Here is a 13,162-nt window from a genome sequence, read left to right on the forward strand (position 1 = left end):
TGGAGGGCACTTGCACTCCATTTGCCAGGTCTTTGCCCATTCACTTAACCTATCCATGTCTTTTTGTAGCCTATGTTCTTTTCATAGCTTACTTTCCTACCTATCCTTGTGTCATCAGCAAATTTGGCAACCATCCCATCCATCCAAGTCACTTATACAAGTTGCAAACAGTTGAGGTCCCAGCTCTGATCCCTGTGGCACACCACTCATCACATCCTGCCCACCTAAAGAATACCCTTTTTTAATTATTCATTCGTGTGACATGGGCATCGCTGGCAGCATTTATTTACTGCCCATCCCTTGGAGGGCAGTTGAGAGTCAATCACATTGCTGTGGCTCTGGAGTCGCATGTAGGCTAGAGCAGGTAAGGACTGCAGATTTCCTTCCCTAAAGGGCATTGGTGAACCAGATGGGTTTTCCCGACAATTGGTTTCATGGTTATCAGTAGATTCTTAATTCCAGATTTTTAAAAAAAAATGGAATTCAAATTCCACCATCTGCCATGGCGGGATTCGAACCCGGTTCCCCAGAATATTAGCCAAGTTTCTGGATTAATAGGCTTGCGATATCAAGAAGCCATTGTCTCCCCAGGATCTGGTAGCATCACATCAGAAAAATGGTGATAGAATAGTTGCAACATTCTAGAATAAATTAATGCTACAATCAAGAAATCATCCAAATCCAACTCATGAACCACGAGGGCATAAAAGCTCAATTTTCTTGAAAGAAGTAGCCAGAGTCAAAGATGTAACCTCCCTTTCAGCTTTTTTGCTCTTTTTATTTTGCATACCATCCTAACTGCAGTACGGCACAAACCAGCTCAATCGCTCAGCTGTACGCTCATTACTCTTACGGAAAAGGTTAACTCTCCTCCAATTTGCTCAGCAGTAGGGGGATTTGCAGAACCGAGCACTCGGGTGAGATTGTAAAGGTGTAGGAGGAGGAAAAGCAAGCACGAATACCAGAACGTACTGAGCCACTGAGATCTTTAGACCAGACGCTTATACACTGAGGATGCCTGGGAGGTTTGGAACCGCAATGGACGATGACTGCAGGAAGAATTAGGATCAAATCAAAAGATTGAGGCCTCAATGCAAAGAATTAGTTGGAACCCTCTGAGAACTGTCCACTCTGTGATTAAAACCCTAATGAAGCTTACCCTGGAACACTTGCTTTCCAATTATACTTGTTTCAGCTCAAGTCATGATAAATGCTTTTACTCAGAGGAACAGACACTAGAAGAATTGCTCAATTTACGAAGATTGTAATTTATAAAGGGGCCAATTCCTTGCAGCATTTAAACTAAGAGTTTTCTGTGAGGTTGTGCTGAACCTGTCACGTTCCAGCGTATTATGAGCTTTCATAAATATGTTAAAATTTTGAATATGGACATACCTGTAAAATGGCCACCGCAAATCATGTGACCTTTGAAGCTGCAGACAACTCCGAGTTTCAAGCAAATACCTAATTAAATATGGACATGCACAGCCATCTGAGGATTTCACGCATCCCCTTAAGGATGCACAATCAACAAGAGAATAACAACATTCCAGCTGGCCTGTCTTTGTTTCACTGTGGACATAAGAAACATCGAAAGGGTGGCATGGTAGCACAGTGATTAGCAACGCTGCCTCACAGCGCCAGGGACCCGGGTTCAATTCCGACCTTGGACGACTGTCAATGTGGAGTTTGCACATTCTCCCCATGTCTGCGTGGGTTTCCTCCGGGTGCTCCAGTTTCCTTCCACTGTCCAAAGATACGCCGGCTAGGTGCATTGGCCACTGTAAATTCCCCCCCAGTTTCACAAGGTGTGTAGGGTAGATGGATTAGCTTTGGAAAATGTGTGGGGTTACGGGGATAGATGGGGGAAGAGGGGATGGGGGAAGAGGGCTTGGGTAAGATACTCTGTTAGACAGTTAATGCAGGAGCGATGGGCTGAATGGCCTCTTTCTGCACTGCAGGGATTCTATGAAACCCAATGTGTGCAAGATAAATGTGAATGGATCTATTGCATTATGCTGGTCACTCTTCCAAACTAGGCTGGGTGAATTCTAAGGTGTTAAACAACACAGGAGGTGCAATCAATACACTACTCCTTTTTTGAAAAATGACTTTGAACTTGTACAAGTCACATGCTGAGGAAGCAATGTTGCTGCCTGCTTTTGATCAAGAAGCTGGCCTGCAGACAGTTCCACCAAAACGCCATGAAACCAACTGCAGGTTCTAAATAACCAAGATAACAAACAGCAATACCCTGAAAGCAGGAGGGTTCCCCCAATCTATTCTAATCATGTTCACCCGAGAACCAACTTCCTGGGAGTTCAACTACAAGAAGCCTTGTAGCTTGCTGAGAATACTCTGCTCCACAACACTTCACTTCAACTAAAACATCATTTCATTTAAGAACTACAGGCCTGCTACAAAAGATTGAGAGACAATTATAAATTGTAACGGCATTGCTTTACCTTTACCTGTATCTAATCTGTGCACGTGAGAGATAGTGTGAGTGAGGCCAGAGAGTGAGACAGCTTGTTTAAATCTCTGGAGGAGGTGAGATAATAAGTAACTTTTCTTAAAAGACTCACAAAAAGCTGGCTGCTGGGATTATGTAAATTGGGACAATCACTCTGAAGGTAAGAAACCACACACATTTTTACCTACAAACATAATGACCCTGGGGAATAAAACGTAACAGATTCAGTCCATGAAAAACCTCAGACAGAAACAGAAAAACTCTTATTTTTCATTCATAATGTCCTCAACCATAAAAAACTGGCAGTCAACCTTTATCAAACACGTATGCTTCAGTTGCCTCTCCTGAATTTGCCTGGGCACAGGCATGGATATAGGTCTAGCCACTCCCACCGTCACTACCCATATGCAAGATTAATTTGCGCTCTTTAGGCTCTATACAAACTGTGCAACTATCCGTTACTGCTGCAGCATACAGACTGTCCAGCAGATGTGCACATTTCGGTTTTAAAATGTTACGCTCACAAAGTTGCTGGCAATGCAGGCTGGTAACGTAGCACTGAGAACAACAGAGAAACCGGGACATTGGTGGACAATGGGACAAATGGTACCTCCTTCTACCGGGGATTGATGGATTGAGACATAAACAGATGAATCAAGAAGCAGGGCAATTTAGAATGGCTGAATTCAACATCAAATCAAGTACAAACAAAGCTATAAAGAGGAAGTAAGAAAGATTAGATTAAGAGTGTAGGAGGAAGTCGGGGGGGGGGGGGGGGGGGTGGGGGGAGAGAGAAAAGGGCAAGTATTTAAAATTTGCAATGACTTCTTTCTACTGACTCAAAAGATGTAAAACTTGCTCATCAACGAGAGGAGATTTGTGCCTGCTAATCTTCTTATTGATTCTATTGATTCTCACAGGTGGAGAAGGTGGTGAAGAAGGCATATGGCATGCTTGCCTTTATAGGACGGGGCATAGAGTATAAAAGTTGGGGTCTGATGTTGCAGATGTATAGAACGTTGGTTCGGCCGCATTTGGAATACTGCGTCCAGTTCTGGTCGCCACACTACCAGAAGGACGTGGAGGCTTTGGAGAGAGTACAGAGGAGGTTTACCAGGATGTTGCCTGGTATGGAGGGGCTTAGTTATGAGGAGAGATTGGGTAAACTGGGGTTGTTCTCACTGGAAAGACGGAGGATGAGGGGAGACTTAATAGAGGTGTATAAAATTATGAAAGGCATAGATAGGGTGAACGGTGGGAAGCTTTTCCCCAGGTCGGTGGTGACGTTCACGAGGGGTCATAGGTTCAAGGTGAAGGGGGGGGAGGTTTAACACAGATATCAGAAGGACATATTTTACACAGAGGGTGGTGGGGGCCTGGAATGCGCTGCCAGGCAAGGTGGTGGAGACGGACACACTGGGAACGTTTAAGACTTATCTAGACAGCTATATGAACGGAGTGGAAATGGAGGGATACAAAAGAATGGTCTAGTTTGGACCAGGGAGCGGCACGGGCTTGGAGGGCCGAAGGGCCTGTTCCCGTGCTGTATTGTTCTTTGTTCTATTATGGGATGTGGGTGTAACTGGCAAGGCCAGCATTTGCTGCTCAGCCCCAATTGCCCTTTGAGGGTAGTTAAGAGTCAACCACATTGCTGCGGGTCTGGAGTCAGATGTAGGCCAGACCGGCTAAAGACGCCAGGTTTCTGTCCCAAAGGATGTTAGTGACTCTGATGGGATTTTATGACAAATGATTATAGCTTCATGGTCACCACTACTGAGACAAGCTTCCAATTACAGAATATTTTTGATTAAGTAACTGAATTTGTTAACTGAACTAAAGTTCCACCAGCTACCATGGTTTGCTTTGAACCCATGCCCCCAGACCATTGGCCTGGGCCTCTGGATTACTAGGTCAGTGACATTACCACCACATCACCCTCTCAACCACATTACACAACCATGCCAATGTGTTGTTCGGCTGCTGTTGATTTTTCAGCAAATTCTGGCCGAAGTATTAAAAAAAAATTCCTTCCATTTAGTCACTGTAAATAATGTAGTCCATTAACACATCATTTCATTCTACCTTTTGAAATGTGGAGTGCTGTTTACTTTAATGCTTTATCTTTGCCATACATTGAGCGAAAGAATCTCAATTTATTCAGACTTGGACATGACCTGCGTGAGCATTACTCGTGCATGTTAAACACCTTCCTTCATGCCTTAATGATCAGGCAGAAAAGTTTCAATGTTGCCTTGGGGAATCCATAATTCATGAAACTGAAGTCGAAAGTTTCTGTCTGTAGTTTAGTAGGGGAGCGAGGAAAAGGTCATGACACAAGTAGACAACCTGCAAATTAATCTTATGGGTTTAACTCTTTCATACTACACAGTCAAACAAATCAAATTATCTCCAAATACCTCAATGCATTATTAAGATGATCTCCAAAAGCAGCTAATGGTGAATCAAAAATGAATGGGAGTTTTAGGATCTATAGGATCTCATGCATGCATGCATTGGAGTATTGCCCAATACGGATTCACTGGAATTGGAACAAAGACCACATTCTGCGCAGAGGAATAGGAGGTACATTGAAAAAAAACACAAGCTTAGATAGCCTGCATGCTATAATGTGCCAGAACATTATATAGATGGCAGATTAACAGGTGCACACCCTCATGTTATTTGGCAGGCTAATTCATCAGTATATCATTAATCTTCACAACAGTAAATCTGGGTCAAAGAGATTCAAATGCATGCCAACCACATTAACATAGCAAAAGCTATGAGCTATTTCAAGACTACATTGCCAATCAGAATAACCTATACTTACAACACATTCGCAAGGTTAAAGGAGTTGACCCCACCACCCTCCATACCCTGCCATGGTGAGGTACAGCACTAATGAGATTCAGTGCTGAGCAAACCAAGTAGGTTCTTGTATTCAAATGCCAGTAGGCAACCAGAGTCAAACAGAAAAAAGCCTGAAAATATAGTCATTGCTTCTTACAATTGCACTGTTCCAAGATGTCAGGTGCAGGAGCACAGGCAGAATTTTTCAGTTGAGAAATGATTAATAAACAAGGTTTGGAGCAATGGTTCCCAACACTTTAGTTTTTTAAATGTCATGAAACACCTTTATAATATAAAAACATGAGGTACACCTGTTTTCTCCAACTGCCCTCTAGCAAAACATTTTATCTCTAAAACCTCCTAAAACCACCTCAATCCACCATTTAATGCAAGTTTGTAATGATTATCTTATCAGTTACATGTCAAAAATACAATATTTCTATTGAAAATATACATAATTTAAAAATGTTTCCCATTAAAGATTCCAATTGTTTTCACCTTTTAAAGTCTGCATTTCTCATTTAAGTTCATATAAATGACGGACGTGCTGTGAGCAGCATCTTACCGATAATGTGACCCCTGGACTTGCCTCTGTGAGCAGTCTCCTGCTGTGGGAGGAACTGATGACGAGGCAACTCACAGGTCTTGCTTCACTGGCAGGTCTTTTGTTGTTTGACATAAGCCAGCACTGAGAATGCCAACTCGCACAGCCAGGCTGTGGGAATCGGTAAGGGTTTGGCTGTAGTGCAATTTGAAATAGATGGATAGTCTTGTCCCACAAGCAACCAAAATTTATCCACAGGCATCTCTGCAAACTTCATTTCCAGTGCTCAATCCATCCTGACCTCTGCAAATACCTCGTTCTTTTAATGACAATTTCTTTGACAATTCAAGAGAAAGTGAACTAAAGGGATCACGTACCCAAAGTCTTATTTACTCGTGGAGGTGAAATAGCATTCAAACCTCTCTTGTCATGTTTTAAGGTGTGTAGAAATGAGGTTGAGTGTGGTTTTGCCAGCAGGATTTGCTGATGCCAGCTTGAATATCTCACATTTGCTACTTTTTCTCACCAAGGGGCCAGTTTTGATCTGAAGTCTTGCAGCTTATCTGTGGCAATGTTCTAGCTTTCCCCCTGCATCCTAACATTCAGCTCATTCACACGGCTGAATATATCTGAAAAGAATACAAGTTTAGCACACCAAGAATCCTCACATTTTCATCTTTGTGTGGCAATTCATGCAGAGCCGAAAACTCTCCCTGTGCGTTGCAGAGCTCATAAACATGAGAGGAGCTTTCCCCGAGACAGCCACCACATTCATGTATGCACGAGTAAACCCTGGTACTGTGCTCTCATCTCATCACACAAAATAAACAAGCCCGATTTCAAAGGATGTAATGATTTTACCCAATTCATATTTTCACCGTTTGGTCTAATTTGGGCAGCACAGTGGCACAGCGGTTAGCACTGCTGCCTCACAGGTTCGATTCCTGGCTTGGGTCACTGACTGTGTGGAGTTTGCACGTTCTCCCCGTGCCTGCGTGGGTTTCCTCCGGGTGCTCTGGTTTCCTCCCACATTCTGAAAGATGTGCTGGTTAGGTGCATTGACCCGAACAGCTGCCGGAGTGTGGCGACTCGGGGAATTTCACAGTAACTTCATTGCAGTGTTGCAGCCTTACTTGTGACTAATAAACCTTTTACTTTAATTTGGGACTGATCAGAAATGAGGAAGGGAACTTTTGTGTGTATGCAGAGGCGGTAGGTAGGGCTTTGAAATGAATATTTTGTCTCAGTGTTTACAAAGAAAAAGGATAATGCAGATATCGTAGTCCAGGAGAAACACTGAGATTTTGGACGGGATAATCATGAGAGGAAGTACTTGAAGGGTTGGAATCCTTGGAAGGATTCCAGAGCCAGATGGATTGATTCTGAGGCTGCTGAAGGAGGTCAGGGAGGAGACAGCAGATGCTCTGAAGATGATTTTCCAATCCTCACTAGATATAGAAGAGGTACCCAAGAATTGGAGAAATGCAAATGTTTGCAATGTTAAAAAAAGGGACAGAAGGAAATGCCAAACAATTATAGGCTAGTTAGTCTCAGCCTATTTGATGGGCAAATTAGTAGATAGGATTAACTGTCACACAGAAAGGCATTGACTAGTCAGGGATGGTCAGCATGCATTTGTTAAAGGATTATCTTGCCTCAACTTTGATTGAATTGTTGAGTAAGTACAAGGTGAGTTGATGAAGGTAGTGTTGTGCCTGTTGTGTACGTGGATTTTAGCGAGGCGTTTGACAAGGTCCCACATGGCAGATTGGTTAAGGAAAGTAAGAGCCAATGGGTTACAGGGTAATGTGGCAAACTGGATAAAAAGTTGGTTCAGTAACAGGAAACAAAGGGTAATGGTCAAAAGATGTTCTTGCGAATGGAAAGTTCCACAGGGCTTGATGTTGGGACACTTACAGTTATATATTAACGATTTGGACGTGAACGTGGGGGGCAATTTGCAGATGACACAAAGATTGGCCGAGTGGTGGATAATGTAAAGGATAGCTATAATCTCCAAAACGATATCGATGGTTTGGTGGAGTGAGTATTAAAGTGGCAGATGGATTTTAACAGAGAAAAGTGTGTGGTCATGCATTTAGGGAGGCCAAACACGATAAATGGGAATATACTAAGAGGGGTAGATAAAGTGAGAGATCTTGGTGTACAAGTACACAGGTCCCTAAACGTAGCAGTTCAAGTAAACAAGGTTACAAAGAAGGCATATGGAATGCTCTCCTTCATTGGCAGAGGTATAGAATATAAGGTTATAATTTTGGAATTGTACAAAACACTGGTGAGACCACAACTGGAGTGTTGTGTGCAGTTCTAGTCACATTACAGGAAGGACATAATTACTCTGGAGAGAGTACAGAGGGGTTTACAAGGATGTAACCAAGGCTAGAAGAGGAGAGATTGGATAGGTTGGGGTTATTTTCCTTGGAACAAACATGGCTGAGGGGTGATTTGATCGAGGTGTACTAAACAATGAGGGGAAGGGATAGATTGGACATGATAAAATTGTTTCCTTTGGCAGAGAATTCAAGATGTGGAGATGCTGGTGTTGGACTGGGGTAAACACAGTAAGAGTTTTAACAACACCGGGTTAAAGTCCAACAGGTTTATTTGGTAGCAAATGCCATTAGCTTTCGGAGCCCTGCTCCTTCGTCAGATGGAGTGGATATCCATCCCATCTGACGAAGGAGCAGGGCTCCGAAAGCTAATGGCATTTACTACCAAATAAACCTGTTGGACTTTAACCTGGTGTTGTTAAAACTCTTAGAGAATTCAAGAACCAGGGACACAGATTGAAGGTGAGTGGCACAAGGCGTAAAGGGGACATGAGGAAGATTGTTTTTGTTTTATGCAGGGTGTAGTTGGTACCTGGAATTCACTGCCCGAGTTGGTGGCGGAGGCAGAGACCCTAAATTCTTTTCAAACATACCTGGATCTGCTGGGCTGTACTGTATGGGCTGGGTGCAGGAAGGTGGGATTCGAAAGAGCACCTGGGTGTCCTCAGGCTGGCATGGACAAAATGGCCTCCTTCTTGCTGTAACCTTTCCATGGTTCTACAGAACTCAGAAGGCACTGTCTTGGCAACAAGGTTTTCACTGCGTAGGATACAGTGGTTGACCTGGATGTCAGGATTCTGTTACCTCACCTTACTCATGAATCCTTTGACTTTTCCAGTCATGGGAGCTGTTCCATTAGTGCAGCTGCTATTGCACACGATCCAATTAAGATTGATTCCCTCCAGCTGTGACACTAAAGATTTCTTCTTTGGTCATAATTCTTTCCTGGAGAGGATCCCTGCCAACATACCTCACATTGGCTAAGAGCTGGCAGTGTCCGCTAATACCTGAGGAATCATCAATCTGTAGGGAAAGTTTTCCACTCATTTCTAATTTCTCTTGAAGCACCTGTTCAATATCAGTTCAATATCAGCTGACATTTTGTCGATGTGCTGTTTGATTGTATTATAAGAGGAACTTTGTTGATTTCTTTGGCGACATCAGCTCCCAATGTTACTCTCAATATTTCGCACGTTGGCAGAATTGGCGTTTCGGCAATGGTGTGCAATGGTGCACGGCATCTTCAATTCCGTTAGGAGCTCAGCCACCAGGTAATTCGCCTCCTGCACATTATCTACACTCTCCCCATCATACCTGGATTTTGCTTTACATTTTGTTCTCTCAGGCACTTAAAGCACTGTATATTCTTGCTGGAGAGAGAATGATGTTTTGCATTCAAATAGTGTTTCAATTCACTTGGTACCATTGCAGCATTTGAGAGCTTCTCCCTTCAAATTCGGCATTCTGGGACAGGACAAGAGGCATCACCGCTCCACGAAAACCCAAAGGCCAAGAATCTGTCACTGCACTGCGTGTATAAACCTCGCTTTATTCTCCTGATTGTCTGTTCTTTCGCCTACCTCTGAATCAGAGCGGGATTCTTCACTTCTCTTTAAAAGCTTATCCGTGGCAAACGATGGTCAAACACACCACACTGCACAATAAATGCCCTCAAGCATCAACTTAAATGGCACAATTTCAGCTCTTAAGCTGTGCCAAGCAGAACACGGCCGCTCCGAGTGTATACCCCTGACCCAACCCCCCGCAACAGGGTTGCCAACTTTCAGTTGCCTTTTGGGTCTTCTTTTGAGATCTCTGACTCAGGTTTCTCTCGAGCCCACTTCACTCAAGGTCTCCTCCCACAGCCCTTTCTCTGATTGCAGCCCATTTCTCAACTTTATTGGTTCCTGTTTTACCCATCTGCTTCCATTCATAGAATCCCTACAGTACCATTTGGTCCATGTGCAAACAGTCAGTGCTGGCGCTCCAGTGCAGTACCATGGGAGTGGTGCCAGTTTTTGGATGAGATGTCAACTTGAAACCCTCTCGGTTCCCGTAAAAGATTCCCGCGATGTTATTTTGAAGAGGAGCAAGGGAGTTTTCATAGAATTGCTACAGCGCACAAGGAGGCCATTCGGCCCATCGAGTCTACACCGACTCTCCGGCACAACATCTTATTCAGGCCCACTGCCCACCCTATTTCCTTAACCCCACGCACCCACTCCATTAATCCCCCTAACCTACACATCTTCGGACACTAAGGGACATCATTTACCCTGGTCAATCCACCTAATCTGCACATCTGGGGGGTAGGTACAGAGGAGATGTCAGGGGTAAGTTTTTCACTCAGAGGGTGGTGGGTGAGTGGAATCGGCTGACGTCGGTGGTGGTGGAGGCAAACTCGTTGGGGTCTTTTAAGAGACTTCTGGATGAGTACATGGGATTTAATGGGATTGAGGGCTATAGATAGGCCTAGAGGTAGGGATATGATCGGCGCAACTTGTGGGCCGAAGGGCCTGTTTGTGCTGTGGCTTTCTATGTTCTATGTTCTATCTTTGGGCTGTGGGAGGAAACTGGAGCACCTGGAGGAAACCCATGCAGACAACATGTGAACTTCACATAGCAAGCTGAGGCCGGAATCGAACCTGGGTCCCTGGTGCTGAGGTAGCAGCACTGGCCACTGTCACTGTGCCACTCCAGTTTTACTTGCAACTTTGTTTTTTTTTTAAACCTCTCCCTAAATTCTCTCTCCTGGGTGTTCGACCTCTCCCTCACTTCTCCCCAGCTGTTCGTGCTCATTTCTGCGGTTTCGCCCTTTATGCAGGTGTGTGGATCTGACGAATGCAAAGAACTCCAACTGCATGAGTGTGGCCTGTCCCCAAGATTCATCTAGATTTGGTGTTGCCAATCTTGGAGCTGAAGACAAAGGTTACTTAGGATTTGAATCTCATTTCAGGCCACACTTGGGGGATCATCACTTGCTGTGGTACACCGGTTGGACACCGTTACACTGGAGAATCACTGAACCACTAAAAACATTCTTGGCAAGTTAGCTCTTCTGAAATACAATCTTAATTGAAAATGAGCAGATTTGTGCTTCAGTATGAACACATCTAAAGTTTAGGCTGTTTTCTTTTGTAACAGCATTCTAATGCACTGTCAACAAGACAATCAAAGGCAGATTTCTATCACTTCATACCACTCAACACTATAAAAATCAGGTTAATACTATTGACAAGTACCTACCAACTATCAATCGACCAGCAGTGGTGAGGAAGGAATACTTACTGACCGATTAGTTTCTCACAAGGTCAGATATTGAACAACTTAAAATTAAAAACCCAGAAAATGCTGGAAATGAACAGGTCTGCCAATCTGTGACAGAGCTAATGTAGGGTGGCATGGCCTCACAGCGCCAGGGACCTGGGTTCAATTCCAGCCTCAGGTGACTGTGTGGAATTTGCACATTCTCCCCGTGTCTGCGTGGATTTCCTCCGGTTTCCTCCCACAGTCCAAAGATATGCAGGTTCGGTTGATTGGCCATACTAAATTGGTCCTTAATGTCAGGGGGACTAGCAGGGTAAATAAGTGGAATTATCGGGATAGAACCTGGGTGGGATTGTGGGCAATGCAGACTCGATGGGCCAAATGGCCTCCTCCTGCTGTGTAGGGATTCTATGTTTCAAGTCTGTGACCTTCAGCTTTTTTGCTTCTCTCTTTACAGATGCTGCCATACCGGCCAGGCTTTTCAGGTTTCCAGCATCTGCAGTACTTTGGTTTTGAGCTAATTAACCAGAGATGGACTGTAACTGATGCTATTTAAATGGCCTTTACAGTGATAAGTGATAGCATTGTACGATCTGAAGTGGGAAGTTTTCCGAAACAGCAGCTAGGTGTTAGAAGAAAAATAGAAGACCCAAGAATTATTTAAATTGACCATGCCTCCTTTCACTTCTTTATGAATTCTATCATTCGATTGCACAACGAATCTATCTCAGATTTGCTGCTGTGTTGAGACGCCTTCAAATCTGTTGTCAGCAACATCCCCTCTAATCTTTTTGTTGTGCATTTAAGTGCACAGGATTTTGAAATTGCTGCTGTGCGCGTGTGATAATTTAAAAGGGACTTACTCGTGCTCGGCTTGCGTAGGAACATAGGTCTACAGCCACGACCAAACATCAAAACTGTGTTCAAAAACTCTCAGCTCATCCTGACAAATTCCAACTTCGTTCTTTACCAACACAAGCACAACAATGCCACCCGTAATGAAAGGTCATAGTAAAGTATATTTATTAGTCACGAGTAAGGCTTACATTAACACTGCAATGGAGTTGTTGTGAAAGTCCCCTAGTTGCCACACTCCGGCGCCTGTTTGGATTAATGCACCCTAACCAGCACATCTTTCAGAACGTGGGAGGAAACCCACGCAGACACGGGGAGAACGCGTAGAGAGTGACCCAAGCTGGGAATTGAACCCGGGTCCCTGGCACTGTGAAGCAGCGGTGCTAACCATTATGTTACTGTGCCGCACGGATCTGAAACGTTAACTCAACTTCTCTTACCACAGATGCCAGACTTGTTGAGAATTTTCAGCATTCTCTTTTTTTTAAATTTCAGATTTCCAGTACCTGCAGTTTCTTTGCTTTGGTGTTAGAAAACTTGCTCCTGAGTTTGGGTCAATGTTACCGAGGGTGCAGTTAATGATAGGCAATGCAAAGAAAAGATGTTTGGTTTCTCACCGCTACCCTGTGGCAATGCCGCGAAACGGCAAAGGTGTGTTGGTTTAACTCCCATCAACGCTAACTGCTTACCCATCTTCATCCAGGATAAACGTAGCAGCAGCACACAAGTTATCAACCATAATGGGACATAAATAGAAGCAGTAGGCTAAACGGCCACTTGAGTCTGCTCAGCTAATCAATAAGATATTAGTACTATATTATA

The 13,162-nt window shown here is 43.9% G+C and overlaps 1 protein-coding gene across 2 annotated transcripts in view; it reads right to left on the minus strand.

Annotated features, from left to right (window-relative positions):
- slc49a4 (solute carrier family 49 member 4) overlaps positions 1 to 13,162 on the minus strand; it is a 73,069-nt gene that overhangs the window by 3,567 nt on the left and 56,340 nt on the right. The window lies entirely within an intron of this gene.

Source organism: Mustelus asterias, chromosome 14 (genome assembly GCF_964213995.1).
Source record: "Mustelus asterias chromosome 14, sMusAst1.hap1.1, whole genome shotgun sequence".
Classification (NCBI taxonomy): Eukaryota; Metazoa; Chordata; class Chondrichthyes; order Carcharhiniformes; family Triakidae; genus Mustelus; species Mustelus asterias.